Below are 6,000 nucleotides of genomic sequence, written 5' to 3'. Positions count from 1 at the left end.
CTCACACTTACCTTTCCTCGGACCCAGCTCAGCCTTCCATGGCTGAACTAAGACCCTGCAGTCATCTGCAGAGACTTTAACACAGGTCTCCTGGCTCTGAGTGAGGCTCTTTCTTCTATGCTTTTAAGGGAAGATTTTAAGTGAGTGATACTCGCTGCAGACAGAGTGGACAAAGAGCTTGCCAGGGAATAACGGTCTGTAAAGTATTTAATTACTTAATTTCCGAGTATGCATGATGTGCATGAGCACACATACGCTTACATGTTAGGGCATGTGCATGCTACAGTGCCCACATGGAGATCAGACAACCTCGAGTGTGAGTCCTCGTCTTCTTTCTTGTTTCAGTCGTGGTTTGCTTTTGTTCTCTTGTTTGTTTGTCATTGTGCCACACATCCAGGCTCACCAGCCTGCAAACTTCTGAACAGTGCCTGTTCCATCTCCCATCTCACTGGAAGAACTCTGGGGTGACAGACAGGAGCCACAGGCTCACGCTCTTCCATGGGTTGGTTCCAGGAATCCAAGCTTAGGTCCTCATGCCTGGGCAGCAAGGACTTTATCCACTAAGCCACCTCCCCGGCCCCATTTCACCAACTGCTGCTCCAACTTTGGCCTCTTTTAAGGTTTGTTTTTTTAGTCCCAATTCTGTCTAGTCGAGGCTTCAAACTGTCATAGGAAAGGGGAGTGCCACAGTCTAGCTCCTCCTGCACTCCAGAGGAGATGTTTTGTTTGTGACTCAAGAGCAAACGTTTGGGGCATAATAAGCTGTATGCTGTGGCCAGGCCCATTCTTTCTCTGTGCCTCCTTGATCCATGACTGCCACTAGGAATCCCAAAAGTCTACAGCATCAAGCAAATGGTGGGATCACCTTTTGTAGGGTTTTACTATATTCCTAGTTATTTGTATATACTCTCTTATTGAACCTCACAGGAGTCCTGAAAAACTAAGCATCATTCTCCATTTGTTCTTGCGGGGCCCGGGGGGGAGCACTAAAGAATCTAGCCACAGTTCTACAAAAAGCATATCTGGGTTTCAAAGCTGAACCCACCTCTTTCTCAGGCCAGAGCACTCTGGAATGCTTCACTGAGTGTCCTGGCTGAGGTGCACGATGGGAAAACGGAAACAAATCAAGATAAATCCTCTGTGAGCATCACAAAATAGCCTTTCTAATGGACTCAGGGGTTTGAGGGCTTTATTTTGTTTTGTTTTATTTTTATTTTTTATTTTTTTGCTTTTTGTTGTTGTTTTGCTTTGCTTTTTTGTTTTTTGTTTGTTTGTTTGTTTGTTTTTTTCAAGACAGGGTTTCTCTGTGTAACAGCCCTGGCTGTCCTGGAACTCACTCTGTAGACTAGGCTGACTTCGAACTCACAGAGACCCACCTGCCTCTGCCTCCCAAGTGCTGTGATTAAAGGTGTGCGCCACCACTGCCCAGCTTAGACTCTGTTTTTAAAGAAAAACAAATAGAGATGAATGGGGAGATGAACAGATGTTGTAGATACTGTTTGCAACTCCCTACATGACCAACGATACTGGTGCACTCCAAGCCAAGCCTTAAACAGAACCCTGACAAGCAACAGTCTAGAAATAAGAGGAACAGCCGGAGGAAGATAGATAACACAGACACCAAAAACAGAGAGCAGAGCTCGGTCCTTTTCCTGCCAACATCCAATATCCAATTAATGTGTTTCTTCCAGATTTTTCTTTTCCTACTGTTTCTTTCAGTTTTTGCTTTGGGAGCTGAACAGAGGAATGCAAAGGTTTTGCATTAAAACAAAAACACAATAAACTTGTGCTTTCATCTTCCTTCTGTCCCATGGTGAATGACCACTAAGGCCCAGGTAGTTTCTTTCCCCTGCTGCTTGTAGTCTGAGTTAACAGGCTCACGTGGCAGGGTTTGCTCTGCTCATCCTTCCTGAGCACACCCCAGCTTCACCTCCCAGGCCCGGGACCTGGAAGCACCTCTGAGCTACATTTGCATGCCATGGTGTGTACGTGAGTCTCTGCTCGTGATGAGATTTACACACAAAGCACCTACTATTTTCAGAGTGAGCAGCTGCCAGACCTTTCAGCCAAGTTGGTGGAGGCAGCTGTCCCTGCCCTGGCTCTCTGAGACATGAAGAAAACACTGAAGTTGAGACCTTCAAGCTTTCTGGAAACATGAGTTTCAGAAACTCCACTGCAATGGTATCCCACACAAATAGATAGCTTTCCTTATTTCCAGAGCCTGGTGGAAGGATCCAGAATGACAGGTTGTGTTTTCCATAGCCTAAGTTTCCAATATGATAGGGAGTGGGGTTAGGGTCTCCAGGGACCTCTGGATGCACATCATGGATGCTCAGAGAATCAGGATGTGGATATGGTGGACACCATCTCATGGACCTAGCCTTGGCAGCAACTGACTCTCAGAGCAGGACCCAGGGGAGCCATACTGCTTCCTCCCAACCTCGGTTTTAGGATATGGACAAATTCATTAAAAAAACAAAGCAAAACCAGTGCTTCCTTTCTCTTTTCCCTAAAATGATTCCAAGGAAAAGAGAGAGTAGGGCTGTTGTAGATCACATGGATAGCATGAAAGGGGGCCTGGGTTCAAACCCCAGCAATGAAAGAAAAAAGAAAGACAGAATGAACAATGGTCATATACAGTTCAAAGAGATGTCCCCTCCAAAACAGGTGTAGACTGGATTGTAAGATACTGGTAGGTGGAGTACCTGGCTGGTCTTTGCATAGGATGATCTATTTCAGGGTTTTGCCCAGGTATGGCTGACCTATCCCATATCTATCTGCAAGACTGTGTGCTTTCCCAGAAGAGGGCGTGAAATAGCGTCATAGTAGGTCCAAGGCAAGCAGTGATGTATCTGGAAAAACAAGCCAAGTTCCATTTCAAGCTAGATAAGTTTCTGCTACTCCCCATGTTGCTGTCTTCCTAACAGAAACCTGAGTTAGTGTGACAAACAGAAACCTAGTTGGGGCCAGTGCCAACCAGCTGCCCGGAAAAGGGAAGGGAAGCCAAGGGTGGAGATGAGAGGCAGAGACGTTCATTTTAGGCTTCCCTGAAGAGCTGGCCTCTTTGTGCCCTATCCACACCCTTTGTACCTCCCTTAGTGAAACCTGCTGCCCTAACCCAGCACCACAATCACCTGGTGGCCTTCCTTGGGTTATAGATCTTGCCTTCTCAGCTAAGGAAAGTCATGAACCATCCTAATGTAGAAAGCAGCATGGCAGATGGCTCAGAGTCTGGGCCTCTCCCACTGGACTTTCTCCTTAGTCCCAAAGAGCAATGTTAACAACAACAACGAAATACCCTCAAGGTGCAGAAAGTTGTAAGTGGAGGTAGGAGATAAGGAGAGGAGTAAATAAGGGAAGGTTTAACCAGAACTGAGGATGTATGGAAAAGCCATATGAAAACCTACTATTTTGTAACCTTGTTAGGAATCTAACTTAGAAAAGAGGTTTTCAATGGAGACACCTGCATTGGTGGATTAGTAAACCTAAGCCCTAGGTTATTAAATGAAAATCCTAATGCCAGCTGTGGGACGCCTCCCTATGAGATGTTGGTCAGGGAGACTTCAAATACCCTACAAACAATACAGGCCATTGCTACTGCTCTTGATTGCCCAGAACTAAATGGTAAGACCCTATTACTGAAATACACCCCCATTCTTTTGCTACCAGACATAGAGAAATCAAGATGAAATTGAGTTAGAAGTTTCCTCTCTAGTTAGCTTTCATGGCACTGGAACGCGCTGTGCAGGCTGCTGAGGGAGAAAAGTCATCAACAATGTAGCTAGCTGTGAACCCTTTGAAGCTACAATAAAGACCTGCCAGGCAAAATGTACGCGCTGCTGCAACGGTGGCACACCATTATGGGGGTAACCAATCACTTTAAGCTTGGATTTGAGGCCTGCTTCACAGAAGGGAACTACTGTCTTGTACTATAAATTTAGTCAAGAAGAGGTCAAGGGCACAAGGGAAGCTCCTGCTACTGCTGTTTTTGCTAAATGGATACATTTAGCAAACTGCTTTCTACTACTTGTGTGTACAGCCATAGATGAGTACTACCCTCAGCCTTGGCTAGAGAAGTTTGCCACAGTGACATTTAATTCAGAGATAAGTAATTGTTTTTTTTTTTTTAAGTGCTAAATATAAGTAACTTGAATTTACAACCCTGGCTCTGGAAAAATCATGGAGGAGAGGGAAAAAAGAATCTGAGAACTGGAAGATGGGGAGGAGTGCTGTGAAATGTCCTCTTTTAGACACGGCATGACCACTGCACTCATGAAACCTAGCAACAGTTGCATGCACAAGACCTGCACCAGTTCAGGCCTGTCAGCATTTCCTCATGGACAGGAGAGGGGCGCATGAGGCTCCTACCTCTCCCAGAGGGACTCTTAGCAGTTGACAGTCGTAGGTGGGGGAGAAGTGGAGGGTGGGGGTACAGAGAAAGCCATTTTCTTCAGCAGTGTAGGCACTGACAAGTTGTCCAAGCTCTAGTGAATAAGCACTCGCCCATACTCAAGTGAGCATTTACCCGTACTTATGGTGTTAGACCCCCGAAAACTCAAGTATTCGGGGTCCCAGGCCACGTTTGCGATCACCCCAATCACCAGGCGGATTCGAGAGCTTGCTGCAAACTGCACGAGGCTTTATTGTAATTTAACGAGCTAACCCCATGTTAGCTCAGGTCTTTCACCCACCCGCCATGGTGGATGGCTAGAAAAGACGACTCCTACGGGCTCCCAAAAGATCTTATAGGGCAGCGTAAGGGGAGTGTCTAGGGGTACGCACAGGCTTACACACAGGCTCACGATTGGTGTGCCTCCAGGCTTGGAGGGCTTGCCCTGTGTTGATTGGTCAACTGGTTGTTATGGCTCATAGGCCCTCCCAGGGTGGTTGCTATGCTCTCTACATCATTGCTGTGCGCTTGTCTGTAAAGCACACCCAGGGTCGTAAAGCATAGCGCCACCAGCTAACTTCTGATTGGCTCCTTGTCACGAGACAGGCATCTGACTTTCTAGTGACTAACTTCTGATGGGTTCCTTGTCACGAGACAGGCATCTGACCTCTACGTGACCAAGGTAGGTTTATGGCAAGCACGTGTTCGGCAGTTATGGCTGCCAAAAGGAAGCTGGTTCCTTCAATGGGAGCAACCCTAATTCAAGCCAGGGAGTCACATACACAAGACAACAGGAGAGGAACTTGTTGGAAAGAAGCCTGTTAGTGGCAGAGGGAGGGATGGGCTTTCAAATAGCCAAACTATGTTATACACACAAAACTGTCAAAATAAAAATTAAGAAGGGGAAAAAAAGAAATACCCATAAGATTGAACTCTATTTGAGATCACTTGAGACAGCTCAGGTTCCACCTTCAAGGACACCTGTGAAGTGAAGCCTAGTTCTTTGTGGTGAAGTTCAGGGAGAGAGGGCCACCACCTCTGCCTGTCTCCAGAGAAGGCTGAAGCAAGCGGCCTGAAAGAGACCCAGCCAAGCAAGGGTCACACAGCTGTAAGTGATGTATGTGAAAGAACATAGCCAGCTCCTGCTCAGCTCAGGGCAAGCTGCCTTCCTGTGTCTGTCACCCTGTGGGCTCCCATATGCAAGCCCCACCATCCCCCATGCTCTGAACATCCCAGTCTAATGGCTTTTCTCTCAGACAGGCACTGGATTAAAATGTTCCCTCTGAAGGAGTCAGGCTTTTTTTTTTTTTTTTTTTTTTTTTTTTTTTTTTTTAAGCGTCTTGCCTCAGGTAACATTATGTCACCTCAGAGTTTTAACCCAAATAAATGTCACCTATTGGGTCTGAGGACAAGAGGTTGGCAGGTCTGGGGAAGCTGTGCACTGCCTCTATAGGAGCAAGAAGCAATGCCTGAAGCTGCGCCAGGGGCTCTGTTGGTGGGCTCAGACACCCTCTGTGTGTTCCCGACCAGCACTGAGCCTCATGGCCCCTGAGTGTGGCAGGTCACTGGAAGCCTCTTGAAATGCTGGGGAAAATCTGCTGCGTGACACG

Source organism: Cricetulus griseus, chromosome 5, assembly GCF_003668045.3.
Source record: "Cricetulus griseus strain 17A/GY chromosome 5, alternate assembly CriGri-PICRH-1.0, whole genome shotgun sequence".
NCBI classification, from domain to species: Eukaryota; Metazoa; Chordata; class Mammalia; order Rodentia; family Cricetidae; genus Cricetulus; species Cricetulus griseus.
This window is presented reverse-complemented; position numbering follows the sequence as displayed.